The following is a 12427-nucleotide window of genomic DNA, read 5'->3' as shown; positions in this document are numbered from 1 at the left end:
TGTTGAGTCCCTCACAAAGACAGAGTTAGAACACACTCCCTGGAAACCCCACAAAAAGCTAAGATACTCCTTTGTCCTTTGATATAAACAATTTGCTACACTTAAATTAGACTAATCAGGAGATCACATGACATTGTGATCATTATTCTGCAAACAGCAGCTAAAAAAAGAATCCATGAACATTTCACACAAAGTCACAGTATTTGTGATTTAATCCTCTAAAATGCACAGAATCTACCTTTTTGTACCAAAATGTACACAATACTTAGCCTTGCAAGATAATTCTGAAAATTATGTTATGACCTGTAATCACTTTGCTAACTGACGAATTGGTGATTATAATCTTGTTTTATTCATGTAATATTACTAGAATGGTAACCATTCATGATAAAGCACATCATGTTTACTATTGTTGAGATTCTTTCTGCATCTCAGGAATGTTTATGATAATGAATTTTTGATATATTCAGTTGTATCCAAGATATATAAAATGTATGATTAAAACAAGTACTTTTTGAGTGGGAAATGATAGCCCTCACACACAAAGGATCATCAGTCACCTTCAGAAGGAGGGACAGAGAGATGATCACGTGGTATCTGAAAAGACACTCCACTCTCTTCTCTGGCTCTCTTGCCTCTCTTCCACTTGCTCTGCAGCTCTTCATCCCCACGCTCTGGCCCTCGTGGCTTGTATTCTCACTCCGGCACCCCTCAAGTTCCATACCATGTAGAGTCCAAGAAAGCTCAGAACATGAAGAGTTCTGAGGAAGCCCTTCTCTTCTCTGCGCTATGACTCACCAACGTGATGGAGAGTCGCGAGTCTCCCTTGTGGAAGGCCATGCTTCAAAGCCCCTCCTCATCATCCCAGCAACAGACATCCACGATCTTTACAGAGGTCCAAAACATCGACGGAACAACCAGAACTTTCTACTGACACAGCCAAAGTACCAAATCAATGCAAGGAAACGCAACAACACGCAAGTACATCTCCAGACTTTTGCTGAAAGTGCTGGTGTATTATTTAAATACTTTGGGTAATCCAATTGCAAATAGAGTGAGACTCAAAGAAGTATTGAATGGTTCTCAAGGCATTGTCTCTAGACTCCATAAAGTTTATTTTCTCTGTGTCAATCATATCATTCACTTTCTGTTACAATTCACTCACCAACCTGTTTTTCATGTTTGTATGTGTTAGATTAGTTTTTATGTTTAGATTAGTAATAAAGTCTTGTTTGTATTCAAAGATGGACTGACTGTGGTATATTTTGATAAATAATCTCATCTCTTAATTTTTCAAAGATCTTTGCACCTAAGCTCGAACAATATCTAAAAGATTTGTGATATTATTTTCAATAAGCCATGAGAATAGTATTACTCCAATAAGTGAATTAATAATAATTCCCTTATTAAAGCTAATTCCTTACAACAGAAATTGTGAGCGGATACAACAAGCTATTGTATTACGATTTTAATGGTGGAGAATTTTATTCAGACTTATAACCTAATTATTTGTCATTTATCCTTCTTATAATGGTGGTTGAATGTGACTAATTCCATTATAAAATTTCTTTATATAATGGCGTAGACATGCAGACAGTTTAATTGAATTCCTAACACACATACTGTTCCCTATTATTATTGTTCTTTTAAGGATTATTATTATTAGCACCCAAGCACTGAAAGTGCGGAGACCCTATTGTTCTTCTAAGGAGTATTAGGGCCCAAGCACTGAAAGTGCAGAGACCCTATTGTTCTTCTAAGGATTATTAGGGCCCAAGCAGTGAAAGTGTGGTGGTGGGGGGGGGGTCTCTGTAGCACCCCCTTGAAAATGGACATGTAAGGGGGGCACTGTAGCACCCCCATTTTCACCTAGAGTCACCAAACTTGGTTCATATATTTTTCTCATCAAGCCGAACAACTTTCATACTTAAAATCATTAGCTCGCCCAACAGGAAGTCAGCCATTTTGGATTATCTGAAAATAGCAGGCTTTGCACTTTTAAATACTCCTCCTAGGTGATTGATGTGACTGGTACCAAATTTGTGCAACATCGTGCCAAGACATTGAAGATGCTAAACTGCAAACAGATTTTTTATATTTTGAACGGTGTCGCCATGGTGAAGCAGTAAATTTATGGCAAAATATGGGAAACAGGAAGTGCCTTATATCTTCTGTATGCATTGCATGATTTTGATGAAAATTCAGCTGTATGTTTTGTAATGGGGGCTGAACACATGGATGTGGCTATTATGGGTCACGGTCATAGCGCCACCAACTGGCAGCAGGAAGTATGGCACTTTTAACAGACTTTAAAATAGTCCTCTTATAGTTACCCAAATTGCTTCAAAATTATTTAGAATAATGTCAAATGCCAAATGCATGTGTTCACCTTGCATTGTTTTCTGAAAGCCACTGGGTGGAAATGGACCCATGGTGCTTGGGCCCGTCATCACTGTTTGTAGCTATATTTAGTTTAGTTTGTTACCCTGAGTAACAAAAATTATATACAGTTGTGCTTAAAAGTTTGCATACCCTGGCAGAAATTGTGAAATTTTGGCATTGATTTTGAAAATATGACTGATCATGCAAAAAAACTTTTATTTTAGGATAGTGATCATATGAAGCCATTTATTATCACATAGTTGTTTGGCTCCTTTTTAAATCATAATGATAACAGAAATCACCCCAAAGTTTACATACCCTTGAATGGCCTTGTTACAGACACATAAGGTGACACACACAGGTTTAAATGGCAAATAAAGGTTAATTTCCCACACCTGTGGCTTTTTAAATTGCAATTAGTGTCTGTGTATAAATAGTCAATGAGTTTGTTAGCTCTCACGTGGATGCACTGAGCAGGCTAGATACTGAGTCATGGGGAGCAGAAATTAACTGTCAAAAGACCTGCGTATCAAGGTAATGGGACTTTATAAAGATGGAAAAGGATATAAAACGATATCCAAAGCCTTGAAAATGCCAGTCAGTACTGTTCAATTTGGGGATCTCTTGATACCAAGCCAAGGTCAGGTAGACCAAGAAAGATTTCAGCCAAAACTGCCAGAAGAATTGTTCAGGATACAAAGAAAAACCCACAGGTAACCTCAGAAGAAATACAGGCTGCTCTGGAAAAAGACAGTGTGGTTGTTTCAAGGAGCAAAATACGACGATACTTGAACAAAAATGAGCTGCATGGTCGAGTTGCCAGAAAGAAGCTTTTACTGCACCAATGCCACAAAAAAGCCCGGTTACAATATGCCCGACAACACCTTGACACGCCTCACAGCTTCTGGCACACTGTAATTTGGAGTGACCAGACCAAAATAGAGCTTTATGGTCACAACCATAAGCGCTATGTTTGGAGAGGTGTCAACAAGGCCTACGGTATAGTGAAAAGAATACCATCCCCACTGTGAAGCATGGTGGTGGCTCGCTGATGTTTTGGGGGTGTGTGAGCTCTAAAGGCATGGGGAATCTTGTGAAAATTGATGGCAAGATGAATGCAGCATGTTATCAGAAAGTACTGTTTTTTTTTTTTTTTTTTTGCATTCTTCTGCACAAAGCTGCGCATTGGACACTCTTGGACTTTCCAGCACGACAATGACACTAGCACAAGGCCAAGCTGACCCTCCAGTAGTTACAGCAGAAAAAGGTGAAGGTTCTGGAGTGGCCATCACAGTCTCCTGACCTTAATATCATCGAGCCACTCTGGGGAGATCTCAAACGTGCGGTTCATGCAAGACGACCAAAGACTTTGCATGACCTGGAGGCATTTTGCCAAGACGAATGGGCAGCTATACCACCTGCAAGAATTTGTGGCCTCATAGACAACTATTACAAAAGACTGCATGCTGTCATTGATGCTAAAGGGGGCAATACACAGTATTAAGAACTTAGGATATGCAGACTTTTGAACAGGGGTCATTTCATTTTTTTCTTTGTTGCCATGTTTTGTTTTATGATTGTGTCATTCTGTTATAACCTACAGTTGAATATGAATCCCATTAAAAATAAAAGAAATGTGTTTTGCCTGCTCACACATGTTTTCTTTAAAAATGGTACATATATTACTAATTCTCCAAGGGTATGCAAACTTTTGAGCACAACTGTACGTTATAACTCGATCAGGGAAAGGTTCTGCATCAAAAGGAAGCCGATCACATGTAATTGAGGCCAATATAACAGATGCTTATTGTGTTTCAACAAGTCTTGAGAATGACAAACTTTGTTTTACTCAAAGATCTTGTCTGCTCTCAGATGAGAATGCATCTTCAGAGAGCGTAAGGAAATGTTTGCAAATAGTGATGAATAGCTGTGCAGGTGAGATTATGTGGAAAGCTCTTTTGTGGAGATCATTTGGGTATGTTTAATGCAAATTACTAATTGTGCTCACTGGCACATGTTCTCTAATATAGAATAATCCATATTTATCAACATTAGAACGAAAGAGTGAATCCACCTCAAATTTTGCATGAGAAACTTGTAAGCAATGACTAATGAATGAGACCCACTGTCTTTGCTCTCCATAAACAGGTAAAAGACAACAGGACAAAAGGACAATTTCTGCTAAATACACACACATTACATCAGAGAAGATTTGCTAAACCTGTGGAGTGTGGTCACACACTGAGGGGATTACACAATGCCTTCCGTTTTTCACTTTCAAATAATGCAGATTCTGCTACACTTCTGGTAATTTCTTACAATTCTCACATTACATGCCTGCCTACAGAAACACAGAAATGTACTCCATATAATCAGAAGAGGATATTCAGGCTGGCAGAGCTTTTGGGAAGTGTGTAAGGTAGGAGTGTGTGGTGATGTTATTCACAGTTCACTGGGCTGTTTAAAGGGCACATCCCTATTCTGTTTCCTTTATTGGAGGGAGTTGGATTGTCCCAATCCTCACAAACTGAATGTTGCACTAGAGAATAGAAAACAAACATGTGGAACTTTATCTAATGGTCAGTGAAAGAATACCATCACAAAAATAGCTCAAATGGTCTGCAAAGCAAAAACGTGTACAGATCAAGCAGAGATCACTACTAGCATACCAGGTTTCAGGAATTAACAACTGGGAGTTTTTCTGCTGGGCCGCCAATATTTTCACTGGCCCCATCACGAAAATGTTATATATATATATATATATATATATATATATATATATATATATATATATATATATATAAAAAAAATTTTATTATTATTTTTTTTTTTTTTGTGGTGTCAGAAATATGGTAGTTGTCACAAAATATTTAAAAAAGTTAACATGGTGTGTGACATGCTATACATATGCTATATGTTTGTAGTTTAATCTAAAACTATAAACAGCATTTTGCCAGTTCCTTTATCATTTTTATGCATGCAGCATATATGACCTGCATATTAATTGAGAGACTACATGTAATGTTTGTACTTTTAGAAATAAATTTGTCACGCTGCAGGACCATTTAAAATGAACTAGTAAAGCAACAAAGATAATACAAAATTGTAGAAAAACATGAAAGAATGGGTGCCCAGTTACAGAACCTAAGACCCCGTTTACACCTGGTATTAAGATGCGTCTTGGGTGATCCGATCACAAGTGGTCAGGCGAGACACATCGCTGTTTACAACTGGTCACTTAAATGCATCTCTTTTGACCACTTTTGTTTGGATTTTGAGGGGAGGGTCTCTCTTTAATGACGATATACATCAATCACTATGTGTGTTACTGCATGATAATAAAGCGCAACAAAGTCAGAAAAGAGAAAGAAAGTGCGAAAAAAAATGGTGCGCTGTTTCTTTATTTAATCCAAGCACAAACACATCATTTCAAGCAAAATAATCCATCATTTTAGTGGATTTCCTGTATTAACCTGAGTATCAGATGTGTGTGCTTCTCATCTGTGTCTCCGCATGTTGATCTCAGACATACTGAAGAAGATTTATGAAGTGCTCGTGATTGTGTATGTATCCGCTATTTTAAAATTCTCAGATTGGACCATTATTTCCTTTTTAAGCTGCTTGTAACCAGCAAAGTTTAAACTCTTGTTTTAGCGCAGCAGTTCATTGACAGGTTAGTTATACCTGTTATACCAGGTTATACCAGGTTAGCTGTCCGGTACACATTCAGGACAGATAGCATTTACACCTCAAATGTGATGTGGCTACACGCGGTTTTGACCACATTTGTATTACATTTTTGTGACCCGATCACAAAACGTTTTAGACCCCCTTTAGACCTGTATTTAGCGCTGACCACATGTGATCGGATCACCCGAAATGCATCTTAAAACCAGTTATAAACAGGGTCTAAGATACAGTATACACTTCCCCTTATACATATATATACATTTTTACTTAAAATATGATTTGTTTAGAATTTTCACCTGTTTCTAACTGATATGAGTCAGGAAAAAAAACTCATAGTATCTACCTAGATAACTTTACCTTGGCACATGGTTGTGACGTCACGAAATGGTGAAGCTTATGAATATTAATTAGGTTATGCACAGATAATTTCAAATGATCTTTTACTATTTTGATAAACAGTCATTCTTGATGACCAATTCAAGCACTCACATAAATATTTCACATTAATTTGATAACTTCATCCTTACATCTGCTACTGTTGGTCCTGGGATTTCATTAGTCCGTGTTCAATACATGGATTGTTAAGCAAGTCACTTTAATGCATGATTGAATGATCTACTGGTAGAACTTTTGCCTCTAGTATTAGGGGTTTCAGGGTTCTAATTCACCCTAATATAACTTTTTTATTTTAATAAACTAAGATTTAGAGATATCCCAGTGCCTGTTTTTTATTTTATATCAACAATTTATATCAATTTTATCATCAAAATAGTGTTTAAATAAATGAATGAATTAAAACTTTAATCAAATAAAAACAGAAAAATGTATTTTGAACATAATATTGTATTATTTTTATCAAATGAAGTGCTCTTATACAGAACCTCACAGCACAATCCAAAATACAACATTGGAGTTATTTTTGTCAAATAAAGAGCTGCGTAACAAAGCATCACAGATGTGAGATATTGATTAAATATTATACATTTACTATTGATTTATTATCATTAGTAGTATTAGTATTAGTACTACAGTGAATATTACATAACTATACAGTAGTGATATATTGTTGCCGTAGTTTGTTCCATTTAAATTGAGCTTTTACTTTGGCGGAAGCTTTTATTTTGAAGCCCTTTCCATTTCTGTAAGTGTGTTTTGACGGTAGTTTCTCACTTTCGGAAAAGCCGGTCGCTATGTGACCCATGTGATTATTAAACCGCAAAAGGCTGCCGATTAAAATATGTAGTCTGTATGTACCTCGCGCTACAAAATGAATTAGCGCTCTGCTCGCTGTCATCTGCTTCAAAGAAGGTGCACGATGCTCATAATGGTGTTTTCTGTGTATGAGTCAAGGAGCTTTAAAAGGAATAAGCACTATGTGTTTTTATGTCAGCACAACACCAGCTCTACACACATTCACCAGCACTCACATTTTAAACGAGCAGCACATGCAAACTATATATTATCTCATTAAATCGCTGCCTTTGTGGTTTAATAATCATACTAGGACATAATGTTATTTTAATTTGTGTGCTGAATGTTTACAGAATGACATTTGTATGTCAGATGGTATTGGTTTTTTGGTGTCAGAGCATTTTTATGAGCATGCGTACAAGTACATGAGTGCATTATCGGACCAGATTCTGATACCAGTATTGGTATCGGGACATCCCTACTAAGATTGCATCTGTACCACTGCAACAAGCTCTCATCAATAAAAATTACAGCACCGGATCTCCACTCATTATAACACAAACAAATAAAATGTAAACTCCTGATTAAGAGCTGGAGATGTCTCCTCTGTATTATACACATGACAACAGCTATATCAAAAAGTGGTGGGGACAGAATTAAGGCAAGAAAGTGGTGGGGAAATGTCCCACCCGTCCAAGCCATAAATGACTCCTTTCCCTTGGCAATGAATTCAAAACAACAATGTTCAATACATCAAAGAAAATCAAATATTTGAGTTGGCAAGGCATAAAATCACATGTACATGATCAACACATGTAAGATGTTGGAACATAATGAATGTACGTTCTGTTAACCGGCCCTAAAACTCTCTCACACTGGCCTCTGGCCATCAGGTCATCCTTATTGTTGAAAATTGTACAACCACCTGGACAAACAACAAGCATTAAGCCATTTAAATTACAGACTCATTCCAAATGCTCGCTCATGCACACACACAAACAAATAGAAAACAAAATTACACACTCACACAGAGTGGAATATAAATACTCACAGAATGAAGCAGACCTTGTCAGGAAGAGGGTGCCATAGATTGCTGTGGTAACAAGTGAATGCGGTCCTCCGGGGAATTGCAACGTCTTCCAGAATGACAGGTTGAGAGTCACAGAAATGGACTGCCGTGGAGAGTTTAGGGGAGTAGGTATTCAAGATAAAAAAGATCCATCTGAGGGGCCCTTCACAAGCTGTGATTTTTGTAATAATCCATTATGACAGGACAAATGTAGTTTTTTATGAGCTTAAGTACTCAGAGGGGGGAAAAACACCACCAGTGACCACCAAAGCTAAAAATACAGTGACAAAAAAGACAAGTGTCACTTCTACTTCGGTGGTTATGTTGACCCTGCCGGCTCCAACACAAAAATATGAGGAAACAGCAATAATGGCCAATTCTTCGAATTATGCTCTCCAAGAGACAATCACACATAAACACACTTTCTCACACACATTCACACACAAACACATTCTCCCGCACACACATTGTTGCCTCAGTTGTCCACTAATTTTTTAGCTGCCTCTTCTTCTCAGCCCTTGGCAAAAACTCTCACCCATTGCTGCACAGGTCTTCTCTGCCTCCTATAAACACACAAACACTTCAACATGCTTCCTGCTTTCCTTTTCCACTTCACTCTACCCTCTGCATTATTGCTCTTGGGTTCCTCAATGAATCCTTCCTCATGTAAAAGATATGAAAAAGATATGAAATTCTTTAGACTGATACAAAAAAAAAAAAAAGTCCTCCAGAATAAGTTGAGTTTGAGAGTCTGAGAGAATGAACTAATTAAGGAGTCCAGTTCTCAGGTGGAGTCGAAGAAAGCAGCTCACACTCTATTCTCCAGCACCCTCATCAATCCAGAGTTCCCTCCAATTCCCTCGGCACCTCCTTTCAGAAGCTTAGGAATGCGCATTGGCACAGCCGGCGCCTCCCTCTCTCCTCCGAAAGTCACCTGTAGGACGAGGGCGTGACGAGTTATGGCTGCTCTGAAGTCCGTGGAAGCAAGCAGAGCCACAGCTGATGCTGGGGAGAGGAGGGGCCACACATCTGTCACTGCATAGAGAATTTCCTGATCAGCTGAGCCTCATGTCCTTGTGTTGCTTAAGACCTGAGGCAAAAACATAGAGATTGAGCTAGAGAAATAGTCATGATTGATGACATTAATTATGATGTATACAACACACCCATATGTGCTTGTTTACATTTACACATTGGGCAGATGCTTTTATCCAAAGCGACTTACAGGTACAACATTTTTATCAGTATGTGTATTCCCTGGGAATTGAACCCATGTGCCATGCTCTACCAGCTGAGCTACAGGAACCAACATTTGTTGAACATTTAATTTCAAAACCATGGGCATTAATCCCTCACTTCACTACTATAACAACTTTGAATCTTCTGAGAAGGCTTTCCATTAGATTTTGGGACATGGCTATGGGGATTCACTTTCATTCAGACTGATGACAGGTATTTCAATTCATCCCAAAGGTGTTCAATGAGGTTCAGGTCATGTCATGCTGGAGGAGGAAAATGCCCTCTCCAAACTGTTGCCATGAATTTGGAAGCACACAATAGTCTAGAATTTTGTTGTGTGCTTTAGCATTCAGATTTGTCTTCACTGGAATAGCCAAACCCCTCAATTAGAATAGGGAGGCCACATACTTTTAGATACGTAGTGTATTTTAGATTTTCAGGATTAAAAACACAATTTCATCATAATACTTCCCTTTAGATTTCAGTGTTATCATGGGGCTCTTGTAATCACATTATAATCACAAAACTAATCCAGTTACACCATGCATTTATATGACAATCATGTCACCACCATATAACAGTACCGTACAGGGCTTCATTCTCACAATGCAATGAATGTAATGCTATTAAATGAATGTCCTCAAATGTGCACCATGACAAGAGCATTTCATCACAATTAATATCCAATCAAAACACAGCCTTTTTATTATACAATAAAACCAGCACTGTCTCATAACTATGAATTGACATTTAAATTAGTACCAAAACAGCTTATTGCTATTGCAGCAGCTCACAAATATGTGCTTAAGTACTACAAATGTCTAACTTCAGATGTCAAGGACCAATATGTAGTAATGTGTTCCCCATACACTGATTGACTAATTGTAGGTGATCATGTCATATATGAACCTCATCAGGTTGTCATGAAAGGAGCAGGTAATTAAAGGTGGATCTTAAAGGTGGAGCTGTTTCATCAAGATTCTTATTTCCATACAATTCTCTGTGTCATGCTTTGATTATGTGGGTGCCTGTCTCATAAGCTGGACTGATATAAAGAGGAGGGAGAGGGGTTAGGGGAGAAAAAAGAGTGATGATACATGGGAGTGGAAGCGACGTGGACTGTGGCAGAGTGAGAATGAGACAGTAAAAAAGGACTGTATTCTAAAGTTATGCTCAGTTTGTTAAAAAAAAGGGGACAGGAAAGGTCGGAGAGAGTTGTAGATACAGAAGGTGAGAGAGAGAGAGAGTGAGAGAGTGAGAAAGAGAGAGAGTGGTAGAGACAGAAGAACTACTGGGGGATGACAGTTATGTATTTGTTGCAGCAAAATTCAAATTTGAGCTGCACATACTCGGAAACCAATTACTGCTTTGATCTGTGTAACAGAGCATTCTTTATGTTCATTAATGTCTTGAATGTTGATATAAATATGAATGTCTTATTATATTCTATTTTAGATTATTTTATTTTATTGCTTATTGTGTATTATTATTAGTGATGCTTGCTAAGATAAGCAGCACTATAGCTATTGCTCATTCTTACTTCTAAACCCCAACCCTAAATATTAAACCTTAATGCATATCTCATTCCACACCATTTGTGCTACAGACATAAATAATACCTTAAACTGTGCGGTTTGATGAGGAGAGGTCTGCTGGTTACTTTTCAAGTTATCAAACTTAAAGATTTTCACCTGGCGGATGATAAAACAGGTGACTTATTTAGAAGAGGGGGCTGAGGCATATCTAGGAACCAAAATCGGACCAATGGGCTGAGAGGTTCTGAGCACAGTGAGTAAAAGTTCTAGTAGCATTTCAACTTAAGCATGGTTCGGTATGGGATGATTACAAACCGTTCCTGGTCTAGATTTTTCAGCAGAGTTAGCTAATTGTACTCAGAATAGAGAACCGTTCTGGTGGAACATGCTGTATATAGTGACATGGCGACTCATGACTGGTCACTTGCTCAGTCAGTCCATTCTAATACTGATTTCGCAGCACCACAGTGGATAAAGAAACCGCAACCATGTCAACGAGCCCGGATTGGCACGAAACAGAACAGTTCCACAACGAGAACAGTTCGGCCCAATGGTGGAAAAGTGGTTATAGTGACTTGGGGGCTCTTTTGGCTTGAATCAGAGCCTCTTTCCCAGTTAAAGCCTTCAAGGTTAGCAAAAAAAAAGTGTAACATGGCAGAACACTTGCAAGGAAACCAGAGGCTGTTCTCTTTGAATGGATGTCAATGGGGGAGATGCGTTAGTACACTGAATACATTTCTTTTGTGAGAAAACAACTAATTACCGTAGGAATTGACCGCCTGTCTGCTAATCTTCAACATGTTTAACACTAAACAATGCTTTGAGTGAATTACACTCACTGAGCACTTTATAAGGAACACTGTGGTCCTAACTAAGTGCCCGACGTGGTCTTCTGCTGTTGTAGCCCATTCACCTCAAGGTTCGACATGTTGTGCATTCCTGAGATGCTATTCTGCTCAATACAATTATACAGTGTGGTCATCTGAGTTACCGTAGCCTTTCTGTCAGCTCGAACATGTCTGGCCATTCTCTGTTGTCTTCTCTCATCAAGAAGGCATTTCCGTCTGCAGAACTGCCGCTCACTGGATGTTTTTTTGTTTTTGGCATGATTCTGAGTAAACTCTAGAGACTGTTGTACATGACAACCCGTCTGACACCAACAATCATGTCACGGTCGAAATCACTGAGATCACATTTTTTATCCATTCTGATGGTTGATATGAACATTAACTGAAGCTCCTGACCCACATCTGCATGATTTTATGCATTGCACTGCTGCCACATGATTAGCTGATAAGATAATCGCATGTATTTTTATCTA

At 38.3% G+C, this 12427-nt stretch overlaps 1 protein-coding gene across 3 annotated transcripts in view; it reads right to left on the bottom strand.

Annotated features, from left to right (window-relative positions):
- Positions 1 to 12427, bottom strand: part of LOC127453943 (glutamate receptor ionotropic, kainate 5-like) — a 95281-nt gene that overhangs the window by 79795 nt on the left and 3059 nt on the right. For all 3 annotated transcript variants that reach the window (XM_051720765.1, XM_051720766.1, XM_051720767.1), the window contains exon 3: positions 8315 to 9422. The gene's annotated coding sequence lies outside the window, so the exon portion shown is untranslated. The remainder of the gene's footprint in view (positions 1 to 8314; positions 9423 to 12427) is intronic.

Source organism: Myxocyprinus asiaticus, chromosome 16 (assembly GCF_019703515.2).
Source record: "Myxocyprinus asiaticus isolate MX2 ecotype Aquarium Trade chromosome 16, UBuf_Myxa_2, whole genome shotgun sequence".
Taxonomy (NCBI): Eukaryota; Metazoa; Chordata; class Actinopteri; order Cypriniformes; family Catostomidae; genus Myxocyprinus; species Myxocyprinus asiaticus.
The sequence above is the reverse complement of the archived record's forward strand: the minus strand, read 5'-3'. Positions and strand labels throughout refer to the sequence as shown.